Source organism: Atractosteus spatula, chromosome 10, assembly GCF_055471065.1.
Source record: "Atractosteus spatula isolate fAtrSpa1 chromosome 10, fAtrSpa1.hap1, whole genome shotgun sequence".
NCBI classification, from domain to species: domain Eukaryota; kingdom Metazoa; phylum Chordata; class Actinopteri; order Semionotiformes; family Lepisosteidae; genus Atractosteus; species Atractosteus spatula.
In genome coordinates this window covers 20,119,423-20,146,704 of record NC_142715.1, presented here as the reverse complement: position 1 = coordinate 20,146,704, position 27,282 = coordinate 20,119,423, and the positions used below count along the sequence as shown (strand labels likewise).

Sequence of the window (27,282 nt, the reverse complement as noted above, 5' to 3'; positions counted from 1 at the left end):
TATCTGCTAGGCGGCGCAGTCGTCTTGCACAAAGATAGCTTTGAGAGAGTTAAAAGCAAGTCATTCCGAGTTGGTCGTTTGTGTTTTCGAAATGCTGTATTGCTGCCAAATGCTGAAATGATCTCTCGGCTCCTCGGTTGTCACCTCTGCTCTGTAAAGGAATCACAGCACGCGTCGGCTTCCAGCACGGTGGGTCGGGACACGATGCGGGTGGTCGAAAAAAGTGATGTCTTCCTCGTTAGTATAGTGGTGAGTATCCCCACCTGTCACGCGGGAGACCAGCATTCGATTCCCTGATGGGGAGTCGCTCTTCTTATACCTCCTTAGAGAAAGGACTGGCTTTCACAGCGCCGTACACCTTTTCATTGCTCTCACTTTCAGAGCATCTGCACGGCACACGACTCGACATAAGGATGCACATTGAAGTGAAAGCAGGAAGCGCTGCGACATGCACAGACCCACTCACCTCTTAGTGTGGCGGGATCTGCACAGTGCATGTCGCCCAGAAAGAACTGTCCAGTATGACTTACACTATCATTAACACTGACACAAACTACTACTACACTAATAATACTAATAATAACAGTAATGCTATTACTAAAACTAACATGACTACTAGTGTATTCTAACTAGTGTACTCTAACAGTAACTATAATTATCACTAATATTAAGATGAATACTGACATTAAAACTCAGTAGCGCTATCACCATTAATACTCACATGAACACTAGCATTAATATTAAAACTACTGATTGTACTCTCACTAATATTAACATGAAGACACTAGTATTAGTATTAGTAATACGCTCTTTGAGACGAAGGTGAGACACCTAGCCGGGCACAGTGATGTGGCGCCTGTCGCAGTGGTTACCATACTTATAATTTGTAAACAGCAGAAACATGCATTTAAACTGTTATTTACATAAATGTATCAACTTGGAATATAATTTTATAGCTCTAGGATACAATTACCTAAATAATAATTTGAATAATCATTCTTTAATTTCGGATTGAACATTATTAACACTAAACACACTATGGTAATTGATTGATACAAGCTGTATTGACTGTTTTTTAGATATTTAAAACAGGGTCAAGAACGGGAAAAGAATCAATACTCACCAATCGGCGAAGTTATTCGTTTATTCTACGGTTCTTCAGTTGAATTAATTGATTGTCGATAGATAGGTGATCAATAACTCTCCTCTGTGCGCTCCTCACGCCTTCCGCAGTCTCGCTCTCTGATCACGGTGCTCTGGTTGGTGTCTGTGACGTCACAGCGCTCTTTCTGACAGAGCAGAGCGCGTCTCCGCTGGAGGAGACTCCCGTCTGGGGCCCGGGGGGCTTTTCTTACAGATATAACATCTCCAAAAAAAAAAAAAACATACCGGGCTGTGAAGAGAGTTGATGCATAACAGCTGGAGAAGGAGAGTGACAAACCGAGGAATCAAATTGATGAAACAGAAAAAAGTAGTTTACTACAGACTAACGCGTTATAAAGCATACTCCTGTAAAAGACAAAGAGCGCAAGTCCCTGTAATAAGCGCGTTTAAGCGTTTAACACGGACCTTCACAGAATAGAAGCCAGGAGGATCAGACTCCTGATCCAGAAGGTTTAAGTAAATCTCCTGGTTATTTTTCCAATCGAGCTCTCAGTTCCTCAGCTGGTTTGATGATTTAATTAATTGTATAACTTTTATCAAACTCTCTTTAACTGTATATTTATAAGACTCTCTATGAGAGACGTGCGATAACAGCTGAATCCCAGGGCTGGTGAGGAATCACACACAGACAGGTCTTCTGTGTGATCTGAGTCTCACTGCTCAGAGCTACAGACTGGTCAATTGGTCACTATTGTAGACACGACCATCGGTCTGTTGCTGCCGAGAATCATAATACACTGATAAGAGTGGCAATACTGCTGTTCATTAAATAAGTAAAAATAACGTAACACTACGGGATTCACGTGTGCACCCTCGCCACTGCCCCATCAGGTCGGCCCCCCATCATGGGGGACTCAAACCTGGGCCTCCAGCGTCACTCAACAGGGACCCAGCCTCTTGAGCTAAAGAGAAATTTCCTTTCAGCCCAGTGGCTGCGGCCCCTGCTATTCACAGGGAAGGGCAGTAAGCCAGCTCAGCTCTTGCAAGCAATGGAGGCCGTATGCGTTACAGTAATAATAAGAGATAATCACATTTTGCTCAATTGTCAGTCAAACACTTCTGACAGAGGTTTGGAGGCTGACTTACAGTAAAGACAATGAATCAAGACAGTAATACTGAAGGGCTGGGGGTCCTGGAAAGGGTTAATAGAAGCTTCTTGCTTCTGACCTGGAACAGAGCCCACAGCTGCCAGATGAGTGACCCTTCAGCCCAGTTCACAGAGAGGAGAACCATGAGCTCTGCTCTGTCTCTAAGAGGCTGGGAGGAAGGAGAAAAGGGGGAGATGTGACCTGAGTCCAGTCTGTTCTGTGTGATATTATTCATGTAGCAGCACTGATTGTCTGAATGTCCTCTGGTTCTGGATTGTCAGGACAGAGAAAAGTATGAAGATTAGCTACTGTCTGTTCAGTACGGAGGAGTCTGGGTAAAGTACTGAGGGACCCAGAGTTCTGTGTGTGTCTGAGCTGTGAATCTGACTGAGAAGGGATTGTTTTTTTATTCTACCTCAGAGAATGTTTATCCTTTGTCATGTGATGTTACATCCCCTTCAGATATTTTACACAGACTGTCAGAGTGAGAGAAGAGGAGAGAGAGATAGACAGATAAGAGCATACACAGCGAGAGAGACAGGATGGGGGAGAGAGAGGAGAAGGAGCAGGAAGACAGTGCAGGTGTTCAACCACACTGTGACCACAGGAGACAGGAGGCTTTTCTCAGCTGCTGAGGAGCTCAGTGCTCATGGCCACTCAGGCTCAGAGGCTCTGGCAGCAGTCAGGTCTGAGGGCTTCTGCTCATACTGACACTGGAGCTCTGAGAGTCAGCCTCCATTCTGACAGCCCCTCCTGTTCAGCCCTGAGAGACACACTGAGATAGCTGTGTAGGGAGAGGAGAACACTGAGGGTCACCCTGTATAGCACTAGAGCTCTGATCACTGGGCTCTCCTATGTGTCTTCCTGTACAGCTCAGCTCTCAGCTGCCACATCACACTGACACCCACAGCCTCACAGTACAGCCTGGCTTCCTGTGCTGGAAGAGCTCAGAGGAGCACAAACCACAGACTCACTGCAGTCTGACCAGCAGTTCCAGTAAAGCTCTGATGAAACAGGCCCATTTCCTAAGGACAGGGGAGTGAAGAGATAGTGCAGTTTTACTGAGATAATATGTCCCTCTGTAAAATTATGTTGTCATGTCATTAGATGAAATTTCATTATATGAATTTCATCCTGGCCTAACAGGGATTGATGGCTTAAATCACAGACAATTATTATCAGATCATGTCAAAAGCTGATCAGTATTTCTTTACTGGGAAGCAAAGAAATGCTTGTATTACACATTTTAATGTGACATGCAATTACACGTGAAAAATAGTAAAATTATTTTCATTGCGGTACATGTTGATAGAACACCCCCCTCGATAAATGAAAGTGTGGACGGACGTGTCGCATGTTCCGTACTCTGTCTGGCAGCGAGTTTAACACACTGTCCTTGGAAATTAGAAACTAATTGAACAATAAATTCATCTGAGCCAAATCTACACGTGTGGGTGATTTAATTCTGTCTAAATTGCGTGGAACTCCTCTGCTGAGGTCAGATACACACGGGAAAGTGTTCAGGCGGCTTCACGGAGTCGCGCCTCAGACTGGAAGCAGACTGGAAAAATTATTTTTAGACTGGACTGGACTATTTTTCCAGACTGGAAATAATAATTGTCTGATTTTTCGGAGATTGGTTTTGCTTCGCAGCACTGAGAACCTATGGAAGCCCGTTTGCGCCAGGGAGTAAAAAAAACGCGCTATGGTATCTCAGAATTCCGACTTAGTAAGTCAGAATTCCGACTTTATATCTCACATTTGCGACTTCGAAATAGCCATATTTCATTGTCTGTCCTTTTGTTATTGTAACGGATTCGGGTTCTAGGGCTTGTGCCTTCGTCGCTCCCACCCTAGTTCGTGCCTCACTGTATTGGCTCGAACCCAGGCCTTGCCAGCTGTCGGAATTCTGAGATACCATAGCGCGGAAACGGGCTTTCATACATTTCAATTAGTCTGATCAGTGTAGGATAAGTAAATGTAGAATTATTACTTTGTCTGTCTCTTGTTTGTATATAAATGAATGTCTCTGACAACTTAATGTTAGTTTTTAATTTAGTTTTAGTTTTACGATGTAGGTCAGGCGTTGACATGCACGAGCATACGAAATGTCTCACTCCTGATTCAGCTCATGCTCCATAGGAGAGAAGCGATTCCTCCTGCTTCTCATACAATCATTTTTATTCTTACTCATAATTTTCTTTAGTTATGATCAATATTGAACTTTTTCTAAATAAAACGACAATAATCAAACATGCAGGCAGACTTTTAAAAAGTATTAGGAGTTGACAGGGTGCACCTTAGGAATAGTTGTTAGAAAATGTGAGAAAAGGAAAGTTACGTAAGCTCTCACACACAGCATTAGAGATTGGCATCTGATTGTAAAAAAAAAACTACCCGTCTCCCCAGCATTTAACGGTGCTGTTGTTTTTATTTTATATATTGATATATTGTTAGCATTTTAATGAATTGTTAAAAGATTGATATACAAATCGCTAAACACGAAACGTAAAAAACCCAACTGTAAGCAATTGACCATTCATATTCCTGAATTTTAAATCCCTATGTTTATCTGTGTCCAAGTGCCTGGTGCAGCTATTTTGAAAGCAGAGTCTATGATTTATTGCGGAAGTGCATTGTTGCCACCAAGGAAAAAAAAACAGAATTCTCCTAATTAAGAAATACAAAATTATCTCCTAATTGCGAGATAGCAACGATATCATGTGTGTGTATGAACAACCTGTTACATTTGCAATGGCAGTACCTACAGACTATCGAAAGGTTTGCTGGCACTGTGGGTTTAGTGTTCCTGATAATGTGCACGCTGAGAAATGCATACAGACTGACTTTCTTCTCGGAATGAAAAGGTTACCGTCTGTACCTCATGTAAACACAGTTTCAACCATTATCACACTCATATATATGAATTAAGAACGAATGTGCCCTGGAATCCATTGTACCGTTTCAAACTGAAAGTCAGATATTTAGTCTCAAAACTACCTAACTCAAGATTTTTTTTTCCCTTGATGGCAGCATTGGCTTCTGTAATTTAGATTCAACCACTGAAGAGGTTGGTTTTGTGTTTTTAGCTATTGAACATAACTGGTAAGTTTAAGTCAGTTCTTGTTACTCTTTCCGCTCGAAAGAGCTGTATTAATACCGGCGCACCTGTCTCCACAGGAAAGTTATTGCTGTTCCCAAACCAATGTACTGCAGCTTGTGGCCACATGTTCCTGCTGTCAGCCTGTGATACTAGAAATATTACTGCTCCAGTACAAGAGTAGAAGAGGAAACAAATGCAAACACCGTTTAGAAAAAACACACACGTCTCAGGCCTTAACCATGACAAGGATGGGATTTGAACCTAGACGAGCAGAGCACAATGGATTAGCAATCCAAAAAGTGACTCCTGTTTAATTTTCTTTTCGCTTGCTCGATTTGTAGTACGCTCCTCAATCCTTACAACCAATAAACAAAACGGCTTAATGTGCCACAGCATTCTGCTGCAGGTACGGGTTACACCGTGTATTAAGCTAACCCGAATGAAATATTAAAGTTGTACAAGGAATAGACTACTTTGAGCCGTCCAAATTCCATTATGTGAATTTAAGCTTTTTTTTTATTAATAACAGCATGAGTAATACAATGCGTGCTCAGAAACGTTACTTATTAGCTTATGAAGCAACAGTGTTTCGACAATTTGCGGTCTTCAAAAAGTAAACGCTGAAGTTTTTATACTTCCTTGTGAGCAGATCACCTTTGATTTAGAAAAGGAAAACTTACTCCCCTGTTGCTTTCATTGCAATATCTGAATCGAGACCCAAGCGCTAAGAAAGCTGAATAACGCAAAAGTCATAAACCCGATTTTAATTTAGATACACATTTTCTAATGCAGCCTTCATTACAAGACAGTCTATTTCTCGAAAGCGTGTAATGTGAAAAAGAGAAAAACGAAAATATATGGATGACAATATTTAAAAGATGAAGATTTTACTTTTGAGAAAACCGCTGGTTTTAGAACTTTGCTGTGCTTCCTGCATCATTGTCAGTTTTATAAACTGGGTGTGGAGGTAGCGATCACTTTGTAGAGCAGTTCATAGGCCGGAGCTCAGTTCAGACTACTCTAGTTCAGACTACTCTTCTTATTTCTCAAATGCTTCCATCATTTTTTTCACGCTAGGACGCGAGTGTGTACATGTGCTTGGTTTTCGTTTCACCGATTCTCATTGAAGATTTGGGAATTAACGACGAAAGAATCAGTTGCCTCGGAAAGCAGAAGGTTTGGTTCACAACGATCTTGAAGACACGCCCATGTAGAGCACAGTGTGATATTTGTACTATAAAAGACCAAGTGCTCAAAGTGACGTCTGCGTTTACCGTTGAAACTTACTTCAAAGTAAATCAAGACGTATGTCTCTCTCGCTTTGTGTGCTCTAATCTGTCCATCTCTCTCTCCTCTTCTCTCACTCTGGCAGTCTGTGCAGAGTATCTGAAGGGGATGTAACACCACTTGGCAAAGAAGAAAAATTCTCAGAGGCAGAATAAAAAATCATTATTCTCTTCTCAGTCAGATTCACAGCTCAGAATCACACTCAGACAGAAGCTCAATGCTGTACTGCTCTCTATCCTCACAATCCAGACCCACAAGATATTCAGACAATCAGTACTGCTACATGAACAATATCAGACAGAACAGCCTGGACTCAAGTCACATTTCCCCCTTTTCTCATTTCTCCCAGCCCTCTTAGAGACATAAAAGAGCTCCTGGTTCTCCTCTCTGTGAACTGGGCTCAGGGGTCACTGATCTGGCAGCTGTGGGCTCTGTTCCAGGGCAGAAGCAAGAAACTTCAATAAACCCTTTCCAGGACTTCCAGCCCTTCAGTATTACTTTCTTTAATGTATATCAGCCTCCAAACATGTTTTTTTAAGTGTTTTATAACACAAGTGAGTGTGGAATTATTTTTGTATTTATGTAATAAACACCAGTATTGACACTCTGATCGGTATATTGATTATTAGTAGCCAAAGGCCGATGGTCGTGACTAAAATAGTGACCAGTTGACCAGTCTGTAGCTCTGAGCAGTGGGACTCAGATCACACAGAAGAAGATCTGTCTGTGTGTGATTCCACACCAGCCCTGGGATTCAGCTGCTCTCACAAGTGTCTCACAGACAGTCTTATAAATGTACAATTAGATGAAGTCTTGTTACAGTTATAAAGTTAAGTGAAATCATCAGACTACCTATAGAAGTGAGAGCTTGGTGGAAATAAAACCAGTATACACCTCCAGGATCAGGAGTCTGATCCTCCTGGCTCTTTTACTCTGAAGATTCGTGTAAAACCCTTAAAAGCGCTTATTTCAGGGACTTGTGCTCGTTCTCTACTGCTCCACACGGGTACGCTTTGTAATGCATTAATCTGTGAAGTAAACTATTTTTTTTCTGTTTAATGATTTTCATTCCTTGGTTTGTCGCTCTCCTTCTCCAACTGTTATAAATCGCCTCTCTTCACAGCCCGGTTTAGTTTTTTGGAGATCTTATATTTGTATGAAAACCAGGAGTCTCCTCCAGCAGAGATGCGCTATTTTTTACAACTTTTTTTATTAAACGTATAGAATTTTCAAATTTAACTACAACCAGAAGATTAAGAAACATGTACAAGAGAAAAAAACACAACAGAAAAAAAACATATAACCACCAGAGGTAATGAAGTAAATTATGTGATCAAATTGTATTTTTACATATATCATGTTTTCCTTGCTTTATTATTTCTCAGTTATTTATAGAATGTAAATAGTATTTCAACATGCATGCGTTTCCTGTATAAAATAAAAATCAGCACTCACTTTTTTACAAAACAAAAAAAAACGCTTTTCTTTTTGCAACATTTCGAGTACCTCTGGCATTCATAAAAAAGACACACAAAAGCAGCAGAGACGCGCTCTGCTCTGTCTGAATAAGCGCTGTGACATCACAGACACCAGCCAGAGCACCGGGATCAGAGAGAGAAAGAGCGCGGGAGGCGCACGGAGCGCACGGAGGAGTTATTGATCACTTATCTATTGACAACCAATTATTTCAACTGAAGAACCGTAGAAAAATCGATTAACTTCACCGATTGGTGAGTACTGATTCTTTTCTTGACCCTGTTTAAGTATCTAGAAAACAGTTAATAAAGACTGTATCGACCAATTACCATAGTGCGTTTAGGGTTAATAATATTCAATCCGAAATTAAACAATGATTATTCATATTATTATTTAGGTAACTGTATCCTAGAGCTAGAAAATGATATTTCAAGTTCATAAATGTATGTAAGTAACAGTTTAAATGCATTTTTCCAGTGTTTATAAATCATAAGAATGGTAACCACGGCGACAGGCGCCCCGTCACTGCACGTGTCTAAGTGTCTCGCATTTGTCACAGAGAGCGGTGTGACGTCACGAGCAGCAACTAATACTCATATCAGTGTCTTCATGTTAATATTAGTGAGATTACAACTGGTAGTTTTAATGCTAGTGTTCATTTGAGTATTAATGACAGTGGCACTACTGATTGTTTTAGTTTTAATGTTCATATTCATGTTAATATTAATTATAATTATAGTGTTACTGTTGTAGTATTAGTAGTATTTATATTTGTGTTATAGTGTATCTGTAGGTAAGTGAGTTTGTGGTATCTGTGCATGTGTGGGTGCGTTTCTGGAAGTGTGTGGTGTCTGTGTGTCTGTGAGTGTGTAGGTATGTGTCTGTGAGCTTGTTGTGTCTGTTAGTGTGTGAGTGTGTGGGGTCTCTGAGTGTTTGGTGTCTATAAGTGTGTGTCTATGAGTATGCATAGTGTCTATTTGTTTCTGTGAATGCATGCCTGAGAATGTGTGTGTATGGTTTGTGTCCGTGAGTGTGTGGTGTCTGTCAGTGTGTAGTTTTATATTTGTAAGTGTATGTGTGGGCATGTCTGTCAGTGTGTCTATGTGAGTATTAATGATGATAGCATTACTGATAGTTTTAGTTTTAATGCTAGTATTTATGTAATATTAGTGATACTTATAGTGTTAGTGTCAGAGTATTAACACTCATCATCATCATGTTAGTTTTCATGAGAGTATTACTGTTATTATAAGTATTATTAGTCTAGTAGTAGTTTTTGTCAGTGTTAGTAACAATGATAGTGTAAGTTTTGGTGATTGTGTTACTGTTGTAATATTAGCAGTATCTGCATTAGTGTTAGTTATAGTGTGTCTGTACCTAAGAGTGTATGTAGGTGTCTATGTGCGTATATAGTGTCTATTTGTGTATCTGTGAGTCTGTGAGTGTATATATGTGAGTGTGTGAGTGTCTTATTGTGTGTATAAATGTGTGATGTGTCTGTGAGTGTAAATGTGTGTGAGAGTGTAGGTGTACAGTATATCTGTCAGTGTGTGTGAATGTGTGTGTAGGTGGGCTTGGGTTCCACTGATGTGTCTGACAGAAGTGACCCATCAACAGGTGTTGAGTTCCAGAGCCGCTTGCAAATAAAAACACTTTCTAGAGTCCAGGCCAACTTCCAGAGAGCTGTGAGTTCTCTGTTTTTATCAGTATTAGTAATAATGACAGAAGTCATTCCCATGCAAATGATTATTAACCAAGACAGACATCAGAAAATATCGCCTTTGCAATGATGTCACTCCTCTTATTCATGAATTTTCTTTAATGACAGGACATTTCTCTGTCTGAGTGCCTTCTGCAAATAGTGTGACTAGCCATTTCTCTCCAATATTTTCTAGTTCAGTTATTTATTGCATATGAAATATTATTCTCATTAAGAATATTTTACCTGCAAAGTCACAGTGAAACTACTACGGCGAATGAACGTTTTAAGGGTGGAAAACGTTCAAAAGACTTAATGCTCCAGGGAAGGTTTGAACACACAACCTCATTATAACTCCACTGTGCACAGCTACATGCATACCACACACTGACCAACTGTGCCACTGGACCTCTGTAAGGCAGGCTCCTACACCGATTGTAAAACTGGCACAAACGTAGGGCGAAACACGGGGTTTTGGCTGTGTATACATCTCCACATGGGGGAAAGGGACAGTAAAATAGTAAGGAAAATAATAGAGAAGGAACAGTATGTGCTCACTGTAATGTAGGAAGAGGTGGTCAACAAGCAAAACAGCTTTGTGGATAATGTGAAGTGACATTGTTTTGTGTCAATTAGCCCACGAATTGTGCTTCATGTGCCTTAAGCTGTGCAATTTGTATGGTTGTTGAATGAGATTGGTTTCTTCACAAGCCCGGTCAATTGCCAGAGGAGAGCTTGCCGACACACACCTTCATGAAGACTCTCTTTAAGATGATTACACCTTTCATTGTCAAGTCGCCTCCTTTGCATACAATAGTAGCACCAACACTAAGAGAAAGGATGAGAAATGGCATTTATCAAATGATTGCAGTGTTTGTTTGACTGAGGATCCTTGTGTGCTGAACTGGCCTCTGGAGAAGTGTAGTGCAGTAAAGGAGAAGATTTGTGTCACTCAAGGCTGTAACAGAACAGAACAATACAATTACAATACTTTTATGAGAGTAAATAATACTGGTGCATCACAGTTCTTATAATGGTGAAAACAGGAGCAACTTCTCTACAGTTTTGACTGAAGTATTTAAACGGCAAGAAATAATATCACTATGCAATTAATTAATGCAATTGAGCTCCTCTTAATGTTCTAGTCTGATGAAACAATGTATAGAATTAGGTGACAATATCAGAATTCATTCAAATACACAAGATTAATTTTCAGCAGCAAAAATACGCTCGAAAATATTTTACAAGAAAGAAACCTTACATTCACCTAAATCAACATTCACCCTCTACGTTAGCAGAGAACAGTAGGACAGTTAGTTAGTGTCACTGGACACTCTGTCACAGAGGCTGATCTCTTCAGACTTCAATGAGTCTTCCAACTTGTCGTAGCTGTTGAAGAAGCACCTGCTGAATCTCAACCGAGATTTCCTGAGAAATCGTTCAGCGAGCGATTCCTCCCTCTGGACTCTGCACTGAGCTGAAAGCTGCGCGAATTCCTCACTGTATGTCCTGTACTGTTACATGCGCTCTTGTGTAGATTATCTACTTGGAGAAATGTGACAAGAACACATTGAACTTTTTCCATATGTGAAGGAAAATGCTAAAGAGCCTGAAAACTTTGAACATTTAAGTTTGCGCGCTTTATATACTGTATATTCTTTACTATACTTTACTTTACATACTTGGGGTGGAGCAGTGGCTCTGTGGCTAAGGATCTGTGCCTGTGGTTGGAAAGTTGCTCATTCAAATCCCTCTGCCAGCAGAGGAATCCTACTCCACTGGGCTCCTGAGCAAGGCCCTTAACCCCAACTGCTCCAGGGCACCATACAATGGCAGATCCTGTGCTCTGACCCCAGGCTCTCTCCTTATCTGTGTGTCTCATGGAGAACAAGCTGGGGTATGCAAAAAGATCATTCTTAATGCAATAAATTGTAAAGGGTTAATAAAGTGATGTTATTATTATTATTCCTTACAGCAGAGCAAACAAATTGTTACAAAAAACACCAGCTAATGTCCACCAGCGGAATTAACATTAATATACTGTAAAGTGCTGTTACTTGGGAGTGTTAATCTACAGATAAATTAAACAAATGGCATTTATAGCTCTAAAGAGGTTGACATAGACGTCTGTAACAGATCTTTTCAGTTCATTGCTGTTCCTCTGACTTGGTGAGCCTTTGGAATTTTAAAAGCGTTTTGCTTGCCTCTCATGTGGTCTGTGTACCAGTCCATTAAGAGCCGCACTATCACTGTGACGTGTGTGGTCCTACAGAACTACACAGCTATCTACTGGAGTCGTCTTCTGTCCATTGCAGTTGAGAACAGATTTAATACGGAGCTGCGCAGAAATTTCTGCGGCAAATATCGCTGCAGAACTAGCCCGTGCACAACAACGAAGAGAAAAAGAAATACCACAGGGTCGCCCATAAGAGGGAAAAATAGAAATCAATTGTTCAAACAATTACAACACTCGTCCTCTTACAGTGGTCTCATGTTATTTTTCTTGCCATAAGAACAGTGGGATTGTTCAACTGTATTGTTCCCCAAATGGTTGAATAATAATAATAATAATAATAATAATAATGATAGTGGTAGCTGATCGTTCTTGTCCGTGGCCGAGTGACCTGTGTGAATACAGTATGTTGATTTATTCTCCTCAATGCATCGCTTTACCAATTCAAAGAGCGTGGGTTTTAACCCATTCAGTGCTTATTTCAACTAACCCCATGTTCCTTTTTCTAGGTCTTCAAATAGTTTACAATGTAGAGGTATCTTTAGTAATAAGAAAAAAGCTGCACCTCGGAGATCCATCTCACAAAAGCAGACTTCTTAAAGTGCACTTATGAGCTGTAGAACCTGAAGGAGTTCTCTCTCCTGGATATTAAACATGCAGATAATGAAATCAGTGATTTTTGATTTCTGCAACCTTCCAATAAATACATGTAACATGTAACAAGCACATTGTACAGCTCCAGTGGCACAGTTGGTCAGTGCATCGTACTTATATAGCAGTACATAGTGGAGTCATGCTGAGATTGTGAGTTCAAGCCTGCAGCAGTTCTGCTTGTGATTTCAGCTGCAGAAACTTTCTGTTGGATTTAGGTTGGTTCTTCTGTTACTTTTTCTGCTTGATGGAGCTTTATTAATGCAGGCACACCTGCTTCCTCGGCATTTTATTTTATCGCTGCTCACAAACCAACATACTGCAGACACCTCTGATACTGTCACTGCTTGTGGGCCACGTGTTCCTGCTGTCAGCCTGCTATACCATGCTCATGCGCGTCTAGAAACATTACTGCTCTAGTACAAGAGCGAAAGACTAAACGAAATCGCACCCACTTTGAAAAAATCACGTTTGACAAACCATAGGATGAATAAGAATGGGATTCTGTGGTTGTTTGAGTACATAAATCAAAGACACTGCGTTCAGCATATTCACATCAGGCACTCGGACAGAGATAAACCCAGAGAAAATCTTCTCACATTTTAATCTGTAACTGCAGGATTCAACAAATTGTTAATTATCTCAACTTCACTTACAATTTTTAAACAATTTACAAAGCCCACAGTGGATGACATTTGGTTCCGGCACACATCAGTTGCTTGGAATATCATTGTAATATTTAATTTGCTTTCCCATCACACCACTTTTATTAATAATGAAGTTTATCAATACACGTTTGTTTAAAACATGTCATTTATTATTGATACAGTTTCATTCTGTCTTTATTAGGAGCTGTATCACAGCTAATGCATGTAAAGCCTTAAGTATGTGATAGTGAGAGTTCAGTTATCCCAGGGAGTGAAGAGAACTGAAATTTAGTAAATACATATTTTAATAGAGTGTAAATCTTCAAAGTGTTCTGTCACTTCAAAAGCAAATTACAGGAGCAGGGATTGAACCCACATAGACATTTGCTTATTGGGCTTAAGTCCAACACCTTAACCACTCAGCCATCCCGAAAAACAGTTTTAGTTTTGTGTTACACAGTTCATTAAATATATTTGTTCATTGAATATATTAATTTAATATATTTGTTATATTTTTGAATGGAACGGGACTGTACACTGGTGGTTCCCAGGGGAAAACAGGGTTATTGAGCCATTGGGTATTCTGAGACTAAATTGGGTGGGTGAATGTAACCGTGTGGTAAAGTAAAACAGTCTTCTTAGATGAAGCGCTACAGATGCAGCCCCTGAAAGTGTATAAGACTTACATTTATAGTACTGCTGACACAAATGGAGCCTCTACATCAGACCGAAATAGCGATGTGTTCGCTTAGTTGTGCGTAGGATCTCCTCATGAATCTGTCTCATTCATCAGTGGAAATAGAAGCCGTCACTGTAAACTCGGACGTGATGTTCCGCAGATGTACAGTGTGCCTTTCCTCTTGTTGTATTCAAGAGTACTCACTGTGTGAGCTCCTCACTGCATTTCCTTTTCTTTTCCTGTGATTATCTACGTGGAGTGTGGTGACAAAATAGTCTTGAACATTTTCGGTTTGTGAAAAGAAACACTAAAGAAAATACAAGTGATTAACTTTTAAAATATCGACAGTACAGCTAGAAGAGTGGAAGATAAAATACGATTTATAATTAAATTCACAATACACTTAAGGAAAACACAAACGCCCGAACAGGGACTTGAACCATGGACCCTCAGATTAAAAGTCTGATGCTCTACCGACTGAGCTATCCGGGCTCTGGCCGGTGAATGATACTGTCATGATCCTCGCAAGTCACATGTCTCTTCTTGTGCCGAAGCGCAGTCATAAAGTACCTGACCCGTCTGGAATGTCTACTGACAGACTTTATCCAGAAGCGACGGCACCACTCCCAGTAGAATGAGTGAGGAATACAGCATGACATGGGGAGGTAAGGGGCTCCCACAATTCATCTTTCCTCACATTACTGATTTTTTCAATAGCATTTTGACCTTTTTTCACATTCAGATTTTTTTGCATTTAATAAGATCTTTTAATCAACAACATTAAGAACGAAAACAAATGGAACATTTTTTGGAACAACAATTAAAAAAACTTTCAATGCCTTGGTTCTATAAGTGTGCACACTTTTTTGTTAAAAATTAAAAAACATTTTGTTAAAATTCAATAAATAGTCAGCAGCAAGAAATTATTCTGAAAGTAAGATTTTTTTATATCATAAACTGTAAGACACGAAGAGAGTTTACAGGTCGTATCCTTCGCTTTGTCTTTTAAATTAAGCGTTTGGGATTCAAACCTGTGTTCGGACTGTTGTGTTTCTTGAATTTCTTGTAATCATCAAATGTCGTTGTTTGGTCCATCAATTTTTTTCTCGGTTGTACAATGGAATTCACACAGTTTTCAGCTCAGTGCGGTGTCCAGAGGGAGGACTCGTTTACTGAATGATCTCTCAAGAAATCCCGGGTGAGATTCAAAAGGTGTCTTCTTCAACAGCCACGACATGTCTGAAGACCTCTGGATTTCCTGAATATGACATAAAATTAGTTCAAATCATTTGGTAGTTAACAGAACTAAATGCTTTAGAGGTACATTTAAAACAGCAGAGCAACACCGTAGCACTTCAAGTGTGCCTGAGTTTAATTGTGTGAACTTGGCTCTCTATGAACATGAGCAAAGAGTTCACATTCTACAGAAGATTGCAATGTGAGCACAGAAATATAAAGCACCTGGAGATGCCGGGACCTCATACATGCGAAGCATGCGCTCTACCACTGAGGTATATCCCCAAAAGACTTATTAACAGAACTGAGAAGTGCTGATGCTCTCTGAACACAATCCGCCACTAACAAAGGATGCCTGCAGTTTCCCACTTTTGTGTTTCCTTTACTACAGAGTAAATTCATAGGAATGAAGAAATAAGGAAGGAAAAATAACCACATCGAAGCTTCCAGAGATTGGTTAAAATGAATCCGTTTTTTACCTCCTCACTCGACTATCTTGATTAAACTACGCATAGAACAACAGCACTACAGATGATTTTCATGGACCGACTTGTTTTGTACAACTCAAGTGATAAAGTCCTGTCTGCAAATAATGTAGAAGAACGAAAAAGGGCGAAACAACGCTCCAACCACAGGAATGGTAACAGGAAGGATCATGTTATTTAATATGTCCTTTAGAGATGCCTTGTCAACGCACACAGGCGTTAGAGCTGGACAAATAATTGATAGTGGTGTTTGTAAACAATCATGAAACATGTTATTTCTAAACCAGGAAGAAAGGAGCAGACTTAAACTTTAAGAGACAGAAACGACATCTTATCACAGCTAACATTAATTAAAATGACATCACAACAAAAGAGCGGAGCCTTGAGTGAATCAAATTAGTTTTCATTGGACGTCTGTCTCTTCATAACTTTGTAGGTGAGAGGGAGGATTGCGGAAATGTGCCAGTGTTTCTCAGAAGTGCATTGGTGGTATAGGTGCCTTCTAAATAATTGAGTCGGGTTTGAATCCCGGTAAGTGCATCCCCAAATCTTTTCAAGAAAATCTGTGATCCGGTAACATATCTTTTGAAACTAGCATTCAAGGTAGGATACGTGTTCTTAAATACCAAAAAACTCTATAAGGAAAAAGCAGATCTCTGTACACAAGACGGCAGTGCGATCTTAGAATTCCTGTGTTGTTGACGGATTCAGACTCCATCTCAGAGGTTTTTGCTCTCCAAATAACTTTGCAGCTGAGGAAGAGCACCCTGGAAAATACCAAACACAACCAGCGAGCGTGTTGGTTGCTCTTGCTCTTAATGCAAGAGCTGTTTTTTTTAATCATTATTAACCAAAAACAGCAGCACAGGTAGGTCGCATTTGTGATTATGTCACTTCTCTGCTTCAGGAAGGTCAATAAAAGACTCTGAAAGTAGTAAAGCAAAACTGAACTCAAAGTCATATTAGGAATTCTGAGCGATATATCCATACAGGTAATCCAATAAGAATGTTGAAATATTTGAATATCATCTCTCTATATATTTCGCTGCTTTTTACCAGGAGTAAAACTATTGGATTGAAGGAATGCTAACCGCTGGGTTAAAATGTATAGTTGTTATTTGGAGAAATCTGTAAACTCGTGATCTTATATGTTTTAAAAGACAGCACAGGAAAAAACGACAGTGCTGATTATTTTCCGGAGATGGAGCACTGATGACCTATCCGAGCTGATTGATAAAGCCCACCCAGTGGATACTCTAGCAGAACGTCAAAGAACATTCACCTCTGTATCCAAAGAAACCACAGGAACAACATCAGGAAGCACAATCAATTCCCCTTTTAATTTTTTCCTGTAAGGTATGCTATGTGAATTCATGAAGTTAATCCTCTGATCTCTTTTGAGCACGAACAAAGTATTTCTGATGGAGCGCTATGTTCAAAGATAAGCTATTACCCCTGCCAACGATTCGGCGTGAAGAATTAAAAGTTTCACAGACAAAAGCAGCTCACCACCACCGCCAATATTAAATGTACTTGCCGGTACACTATCATGTGCACTGCCTCAAACGTGATCTCGGCAGATGTTGTTCCCTACATAAAGCTGAACGTGCCAAAGAGAATATCTGTTGAGAAAACAAAATATTTTTTCTGCCTTGATGTTAAGCCTGTCTTTTAGAAAGTCTATCTCTAAACACCTCCTGCAGCCTAACAAAAAGCGCTTTTACTGATCGTATTGCAGGTCTTAAAACGCTAACATTCGGCAGCGGTGGGATTCGAACCCACGCTCCCAGAGAGACTGGAGCCTAAAATCCAGCGCCTTAGACCGCTCGGCCACACTACCTTCCTCCATATCCATCTTCCTCACATTGCTGGCTTGGAAAATGCCGGGGGCTTCAGCTCTTGTCGTCGGATCTAGTGATATCATGACATGTGGAAGTGACTGCACCTTCATCTTCCGAGATGCTTTCAATAGCACAAATGCTACTTTCACTGGCACAAACAGCAATAACGAAAGAGGTGGGTTTCATCCTTTGTGCTGTTTGTAGGGGTGCAACTCTATGTCGATCTACTGACTTGAAGAGCAAAAATCAAAATCCTCTGTTGTTACTGTTGCTTTTTTCATAGTTTCTTTAAATCCTTCATTTGAACATAGATTTTGAAGGATATTGATGATAATACCACATAAATTGTGGTTTTCTTGTGATCGCCAATTTTATTCAAATAACAGCCTTTTTTACAGTTCCTTGCGTGTTTCACAAGGTATAATACCCCCCCTCGCATCCTCAGCTAACATATTTTAAAATTACAATAGATTATACAGCATGCATGTTTACATTTATATTAAAATTAAAGCAAATATACCAGAATACATACAATGCTAACCCAATAATTCTTGTCAGGTTCTCCAACAAATCTGCGTTGTTGTTTTAACATGTTTCAGCTGAGGGTGCAACAGGAGTATAAATGAATTTTCCCGCCAGCCGTTCAAAGACCAAATTCCATGAGTGAACATTATTTTCTCAGAAGTTGCCGGCATTGGACTTTGCCGGTGGTAATGAATTACTGTATGTCCACAACTGTTGTAGTAGTTCCTTCTTGAAATTCGACACGTGCAAAGCACTCGTAATATCATAGGTGTTAAAGTTCACTGAGTCTATTTGAGTCATGGTGTGTATCCCTGCCTATCATTGGGAGACGGGTAGCTTTTTTACACTCAGATTCCAATCTTCAATGCTTTGTGTGAGAGCTTACATAACTTTCAGTTTCTCACATTTTCTGACGACTGTTCCAAAGGAGCACCCTGTCAATTCCGAATACTTTTCAAAAATCTGCCTGCGTGTTTGATTATTGTCATTTCATTTCAAAAAAGTTCAATATTGATCATAACTAAAGAAAATAATGATCACGAACAAAAAAGGGATAAAGATGCGAGTCGATCTTGAATCACAGCTGGGTGACATGGGTTTCTGTTCTGATATGGTTGTACGAGAAACAGGAGGAATCGCCAATCTCCTATAGAACATGAGTTGAATCAGGAGTGAGACATTTCGTACACTCATGCATATGTCAATGCCTGACCTACATTGTAAAACTAACATTAAGTTGTCAGAGACATTCATTTATATACAAACAAGAGACAGACCAAGTAATAATTCTACATTAGTTCAGGTGGGTAAACCTGAACTAACAAACCTATTAATAATTCTACATTAACGTGTCCTACACTGATCAGACTAATTGACATGGTCTGATTCAGAGCCTGTGCAGTTCGTGCTAATAACAACAACGACAGTTCTGAACCCTCATCACCGAACTGAGCGCAAGTTCAGCTGTTCTCCAGTTTTGTTACGCATGGTTTTTCATTGCAATTGAGTTCAGAGCTGGAGCTGATCTCCAGACAGTACAGTGTTTTGGGTAAGTTGTCGAAATTCGCATGAGGCTGCAGACAACTTACCCAAAGTGTTTTCTATAGCTTTCAGGTGCAGTTCATTTATATAAAAGAATGTAAGTGGTATAAACGCAACAAGCCAGACGGCAGTCGAACCTATAATTTTCTGACGCGAGGCCTGACGCGTTATTCATTACGTCACTGACCCTGCTATTATAGGGCTAAAAAAACACGTTTTCTATATTTTTGTCTGTTTAAAAATCACTCTTAAAAAGGCAAAGGGTTTGTGTGTCGCGCTAAAATTCCGCTTCATTTCGAACGCAAATAAAAACCATTTTGTTCCAAGAAATCATAAATTTGTCACATCCTTCATACTATACTTCTCTCTTGTATTAGTAAAGCATTTTGATTTAAACTGAACAATATATGAAGGTTTCATCTATACACCTACACATAATAAGTATACGAATAAGTACTCGGAAGAAGCCGCAGCTCAGGTATTAAAGAGATTTAAAATCGGATCGGAGGATTTAGAGTCCAGAGTGCAAACCGAAAGATGATACAGGTCTTTTATAGAACCGTTTTGATTTCCTCTACTTTGTCCCTGTGATGTCATTGTCCTGCTCGCAGCCGAGCCCGACACACGTCTGGTTTTTGTCGCTGGGCGCACACCCTGCGGTCCATGCGGGTCCTAATACCCCAGTACAATGACGGGGACACTAAACTGTAAACAGGTGCCGTCCTTCGGCTGAGACGTAAAACCGAGGTCCTGACTCTCTGTGATCATTCAGGAGAATGGTAGTGGTGGAGGGGAGTCGCCATTACCTGTAAAGCGCATTGAGTGGAGTATCCAGAACAGCGCTATATAAGTGTAAGCGATGATGATGATTATTATTATTATTATTATAATGTAAAATGCAATCAAAAATAAAAAAATATCAAACTTTGATTCAAAATAGATTAATGTAAAAACTGATAAAGCTAATGCTTTTTTCAGGGCTATATCTACTTTTTTTTTTTAAAGCGAAGTCTGTCGCGATTGTGGAAGTTAGAGAATGTGTACCAGCGGGTGCCTTCATATAGCGAGCGCCAGTCTCGCCTGTAGCTGCGAGAAGGTTAAAAGCGCACAAGTGATCTGTCTTTCGTCAAAGCAATTGCCGGAGCAGTAAGATGCAGAACACCATCTAGCAGCTGTGGCGATGTTCGGGGAAGAGTTAATTCTGTTTTTAGCACAGGGAGTGAGAATGAGCTCAGTCCGGCTCCCAGCAGAATCCATCCTGGTTTGGTTACTGTCAGACTGTGCGTCTGATGCTCTTGGGATCGCAACTTGAAAAAAAGAACAAAAACAATTGCTCACATCGTGTGATTTCCACGAGAGGAAGGGAAGATATCACTTTAAAGATTGTGTTTCTGCAACATTTCGTGCACAATACGCCGTATTTAACAAGAAAACAACGAGCCCTTTACACTCAGCCTGGGGTATTTTCCCCTTTTATATTTTTGCCACTTTATATCGAACCTGTTATACTCCCAAAAGTGACCAGTAGCTTGTACTTTAAAAAATGTACAATTCACCGCTGGTATAAACAGATGTGTGCCTTGTTTGCCTTTGTAAGCATTTGTTTAAAAAATAAGTTCACAATACGTTAAAAACACAAAAAGCACAAACTTAATAATACAACGATACAAAATCAAAACCAAATCTTAAAGCCAATTAAGTACCTATCCTTTAAAAACAGAGAACACCATTATATCTACAATACAAACGTGACATTTGTATCTACTTTTGAATTACTGTACAAAGCAGACAGAGTAGTCCCTGAATTCAAAGATCAGATCTTGGCCAAAACAAGACAATCAGACATGAGCTGAATTCGGAACAAGAGCCTCTGCTTCGTCGTTTACTGAGCTTTTGATCAACGTCTGGGTGAATAAGATTGGCTATTTTAACTGTTTGATTGAAGTACACAAAAAGCACCTTTTTTCGAGCCGGAGTCGAACCAGCGACCTAAGGATTCCCCACTGTTTCTACTACAGTCCCCTGCGCTAATAACTTATCTATCGAACTGATAGCAAGTGTGACTGTCTGGCACGTACTGCTGAATGTAGTGAAATGTTCCGGGTGATTTAAATTCCAGTTCGACATCAAGTTTCCAACTCGTTTCCTTAGTCTTGTTTACCTTGAATTTAAACAACGAACCAGGATTCTACTGTATAAACTTCCGGGGATATTACAAAATGATGGGGCATCAATCATTCCAGGTGGAAATTGACTCCTTTTTTTTCTCGAGGGATCATATTAAACATTTCATTAGGATCGAGAGGAGGATCACTATGAGACACAAAACAAACAGTTTCTTTCTGTCTTTATTAGAAAGTAGCGTTTGTGCTACATTAATAATATTTTCGGAAATATAGAAGTTGTAAATTTTAAAATTTATATTTGAATCGAAATGTGGTTTTGAGTTAAATATTAGCGTGTTCATGTAATTAGTTTGTGTTTGTCATTACTATATATATATTGCCATGTTACTAGAATTTGTAACTGAAGTTGATTAGTTGTGTTTTATATGATGATTAGCCATTTGTTGATTACAATATTGTATATAATGTATAATTTGAACTACATATTTTTCAGGTGTGAATAATTGTATATTTTCAGAATAAATTTCTAAAACAAATCATTGGCTTTATTTATTAGTTTCTACACCTATAAAATCTATCTTTGTTGTATAATAGACCTTTAACTATATATATGTGTAATAGTCCTCTAAATTTATCCGTATAATAGAATTCCAGCCATTTACGTATAATGAACATATAACCATAGACGTATAATTGACGTATAACGATAGACTTATATTAGAATTTCATTCTAGAGCAGTTACGGAGCACATTTATACATCTAAGGTATGCGTTTAATAGTCGTATATTCTACATCTTTCGCCCACTGGGATGTGCCGATTTTAATTTAACAAGATGCACATTTTCTAATGCAGGCTTAATTACAAGACAGTTTATTTCTCGAAAGCATGTTATGTAAAAAAGAGAAAAACGAAAATAAATGGATGACAATATTTCAAAGCTGAAGATTTTACTTTTGAAAAATTGACGTTTTATGTATGCAGATGCATTCGCTGGTTTTAGAACTTTGCTGTGCTTCCTGAGTTGTTTTCAGTGTTATAAACCGGGTGTGGAGGTAGCGATCACTTTGTAGAGCAGTTGATAGACTGGAGCTGTTCAGACTACTCTTGTTATTTCTCAAATGCTTCCATCATTTTTCTTTCACGCTAGGACGCGAGTGTGTAGATGTGTTTGGTTTTCGTTTCACTGATTCTCATTGAAGATTTGGGAATTAACGACGAAAGAATTAGTTGCCTCAGAAAGCAGAAGGTTTAGTTCACAACGATCTTGAAGACAAGCCCATGTAGAGCAGCGTGTGATGATTTGTACTATGAAAGACCAAGAGCTCAAAGTGACGTCTGCGTTTACCGTTTAGACTTTTCATCTCGGGTGCACTTTTAGAAAGTAAAGATAGAGTAGGTTTGTTGAATCTATGACAGTGGCGCAGCAGAAGCGTGCTGGGTCCATAACCCAGAGGTTGATAGTTTGAAGCTATGTGATTGTGACGAAACTGAAGTCATGCTTATTGGTACCCCCCATCAACTTTGTAAAGCCAGTACTATAACCCTATCTGTAGATGGCTCTCTACTTGAGCTTCAATCAAAATTGAAAAACCTTGGGGTTATATTTGATTCTGGCTTAACATTTGACCCACATATTCAGCATACTGTCAAAAACATATTTTTTTCACCTTAGAAATATCGCAAGACTACGCCCTATGCTATCATTAACTGTGGCTGAAAAGCTGATCAACATATTTGTATTCTCTCGAATTGACTACTGCAATGCTCTACTCGCTGGGGTATCTAAATCTACTCTGAACAAACTGCAGTATGTCCAAAATTCAGCAGCCAGAATCCTGACCAGGTCTAGTGCAAGTGTTCACATTACTCCTATCCTGGAGTCCTTGCACTGGCTTCCGGTCAAATTCCGCGTAGATTTTAAAATCCTCATGCTCACCTATAAGGCTCTACTCGCCCTACTCACCACCTCGCAACCTCCGCTCTTCAAATTCTGCCCTCCTTACTGTCCCACAAGCCCGTCTACATTGTATGGGTGACAGGGCCTTCTCCTGTTTTGCCCCCAAGCTCTGGAACTCTTTGCCCAAGGATATCAGAGAGTCACCTTCTCTAAACTCCTTCAAATCCAGACTCAAAACCTTATTCTTCAGAAAAGCTTTTACTTAACTGGTTCCATTCTCCACCCCTCTGCTCTACTTAGTACCACCTTCCACGGTCTCCTCTATTGTTATTGTTGTATTGTTGTAATTGTAATTGTGTCTTATCTTGTGTATTCTTCTTATTTATTGTTGTATTCTTATTTATTGTTATTGTCATCCTGTAATGCGCTTTGCGAAGCCACCTATAAATTCGCTATATAAAATAAAGTTTATTATTATATTATTATTATGTATATTTCACTTTTTTATATCAACAGTATCCCAGTTAATTTTTTAGCCTCGAAAAGATGTTTACACACAATAATAATAATAATAATAATAATAATAATAATAATAATTGCTTACACTTATATAGCGCTTTTCTGGACATTCCACTCAAAGCGCTTTACAGGTAATGGGGTCTCCCCTCCACCAGGACCAATGTGCAGCATCCACCTGGTGGAATCCTTTCCCTGATCCTGCTGGTGGAACTCAAGAGATCCAGGGATCCAGTCACTGTCTGGGATCTTTGCCCATCAGTCAAACACACAAAATCACAGGTAATAATAATAATAAACTTTATTTTATATAGCGCCTTTTAAGGTGGCTTCTCAAAGCTCTTTACAGAATGACAACAACAATAAATAAGAAGAATACACAAGATAAAACACAATTACAATATATAGAGGAGACCATGGATGGTGGTACTAAGAAAAGCAGAGTGGTGAAGAATGGAACCAGTTAAGTAAAGGCTTTTCTAAAGAAGAGGGTTTTGAGCCTGGATTCGAAGGAGTTTAGAGAAGGTGGCTCTCTGATATCCTTGGGGAGAGAGTTCCAGAGCTTGGGGGCATAACAGGAGAAGGCCCTGTCACCCATAAAGTGAAGATGGGCTTGGAGGACAGTTAGGAGACCAGAATTAGAAGAGTGAAGGTTGCGAGGTGGGGAGTAGGGCGATAATAGTTCAGACAGGTACTGAGGTGCCAAGCCATGCAGAGCCTTATACAATAGGTGAGCATGAGGATTTTAAAGTCCACACAGAATTTGACAGGAAGCCAGCGCAGGGACTCCAGGATAGGAGTAATGGGATCATTTGCACTAGACCTGGTCAGGATTCTGGCTGCTGAATTTTGGACATACTGCAGTTTGTTCGAATCACCCCAAGGTTTTTCAATTTAAACTAATAATTTAGACTTTAATAAAGAACTGGGGTGCTGTTCAAGGCAGCCACAATACAGAGAGAACAGGAAAGAAAGCACACCCCAAAATTACAGAGGTGCTGTCTGGAGAAAAAGCCCTGTGAGCAATAGAGTCAACTGAACACACACTCTACACTGCAAAATATATCTTTAATAAACTGTTAACATTTCAGCAGCAGAGTCTTCATCAGGACAAACACACTTGCTTTAGTGAGAATCATTACAGACAGCAGTTCCCCACCATGCTCATCCTTGTGAAGGAAGAAGACCCTGTATTTTACACTGGATGAACCATAACTGAATATAAACATCTGAGTATCAATATTGCTGTTACACGTATATACATATATACTGTTATATAAGTAAGTGCAATAAGAATTATATACATACATCATATATCATATACAAAAAGATAAAAATGCAACATTAATTTTAAATTACTTTTCATACCATTGGAAACTAACAGCAGGTTTTCAGTGAGTCAGATCTCTTACAAGGAAGAGATCAGTGTTTCAGTGGAAAGTCCTCACTCTGTGTCCAGGAAGTATCCAGTCTTCTTCTCCTGCTGGGAAAGACTGTGTGGATCAGCGACTGACCTGCAGCAGTGTCTGTCTGTATCTCTCTGTCACTCAAATAACTCTGCCTGAGGTCCTCCATATCTATTCTGTATCTTTCTACAGTCTCTTTCAACTCCTCAGTCTCTCTGCTGTATTTCTCTACTGTCTGCGGGCTGTGTGTGTTCTTGTGTGTCTGCGGGCTGTGTGTGCTCTTGGGTGTCTGTGGGCTGTGTGTGTCTGCTGATTGTGTCTGCGGGCTGTGTGTGCTCCTGTGTGTCTGCGGGCTGTGTGTGCTCTTGTGTGTCTGTGGGCTGTGTGTGTCTGCGGGCTGTGTTTGCTCAAATGTGTGAGTCTGTGCTGCTCTGGTTTCTCCTCCCAGTAAAGCTCCTATCTGAGCTCCTGCTGCAGCTCCTATCACTGTTCCTGCTGCTGCTCCTGTTGGGCCCCTCAAGGCTCCTGCTAAGGCCCCTATTGCTGCCCCCAGTTCTGCTCCCAATATCACTGCTCTTGTGCTGAGATGCTGCTGCACCAGGTCCAGGGGTCTCTCTGCTTCCTCTCTGGCCTTTTCCTCATAGTGCTGCCTGAGCTCCTCCATCTCCCTCCTGTGTATCTCCTGTCTCTCTCTCCTCTCCCTCTCCTGCTCCTCTCTCAGTTCCTGCTTCTCTCTCTGTATCCTGTCTCTCTTCTCTCTTTGCGCAGCTTTCCCCCCAGTACTCTCCTCCTCCCCTCATCCCTCTCCTCCCTCAGCCTCTCCTGCAGCTCTGCTATCCACTCCTCCAGCGCTCTGATCTTGTCCTCTCGTGTCTGGATCTCCTCCTCTGTCCTGCGGAGGTAGTTCTGCAGCTCCTTCTGGTGCTTCTCCCTCAGTCTCTCCTCCTCCCTCTGTTTCCTCTCCTCTCTCTCCCTCAGGATCTGCAGTTGTCTCTGTCTGATCTGGGACTCGGCCTCCTTGTACATCTCAGTGCTGTAGTAGCTACCCTTGTTTCCTGCTACCAGCTAATCTATCTTCTCCAGCAGCTCTGTGACCTGAGTGACGCCCCTGTCCTTGTTGTTGAGGGCGTAATACCTGTTCCCACACTTCTCCAGCTGCCACTGGAGCTCCCTGCTGCCTGTGTGCACAGACTCCTCCAGCGTACTGCTGGTCAGCTCATCAGCGTGGGTGAACAGGACCATGGTGTGTCCCAGGGCCCTCTCCCCGAATATCTCCAGGACTGTCTCCAGTGTCCTCTTCTCCTCCCCTGAGGATCGGCCCAGCGGGGTCACCAGGAGGAAGGCGTGGGGTCCCGGGGCAGACAGGTTAACACAGAGCCCCACATCCCGTCTCCTGTCATCCTCAGACAGTCCAGTGTGGAGCCAGTCTGGAGTGTCCACCACAGTCACCTGTCTCCATGACACTTGTCCTGTCCTCTTTCGGCTCTCCTGAGTGACCATGGAGCTGCTGGCTTCAGAGGGAAACTCCTCTGAGCCCAGGATGGTGTTTCTTGCTGCGCTCTTCCCAGCACCAGTCTCAGCTAAGAGGGGCTGGGCTGGAGTCTGGGTCTCACTGCAACAGGAGGAGAGACAGGAGCATCGGGGAGGATACACATGAGAGGAGACCAAGCTTTCCACAGATAACAGGAGACCAATTTGCTCAAAAGTCAAAACTTAAAAGTCATTATGAAAGAAACTTAAAGACGTAAACATCTGGGAATTAGTCTTGGGCATCATGATAACTACAAAGTTTTACCTGATGCTCATGATTTTCATTCATGTCAGAATTTTTTTCCAGTGACTCGAATTTCATCTTAAAAATCTGTGTTCATTTACTGGCCTTCAAATAACAGCAGTCATGCTGTAGTACTATACTATTACAGGGGCAGAGTGTAGAAGGACGTTAATTGAAAAAGGAGAGATAATCTCTTCAATCCAGTTAAGAACAGCACTCTAGGAGAGTGTGCAGTCCAGTGCAATCATCCTGTTGGTATTTCACTCTGAAACTGATCACACCCAGAGTCAGAGTCCACTGTGTCTTTACTTCAGAGGATGAGAAGAGAGAAACAGGCTTAATGCTTCTCAGCACCTGTCAGTGGAATAAACTCAACCTCATGTTCCTGGTACCACATTCCCACTGC

General features: G+C 40.6%; 1 protein-coding gene and 1 pseudogene across 1 annotated transcript in view; one reads left to right on the top strand and one right to left on the bottom strand.

Moving 5' to 3' along the window:
- Window positions 1-27,282, top strand: part of LOC148825697 (uncharacterized) — a 221,745-nt gene that overhangs the window by 64,476 nt on the left and 129,987 nt on the right. The gene's annotated exons all lie outside the window — the stretch shown is intronic.
- LOC148825706 (uncharacterized) lies at window positions 7-26,917 on the bottom strand (annotated as a pseudogene).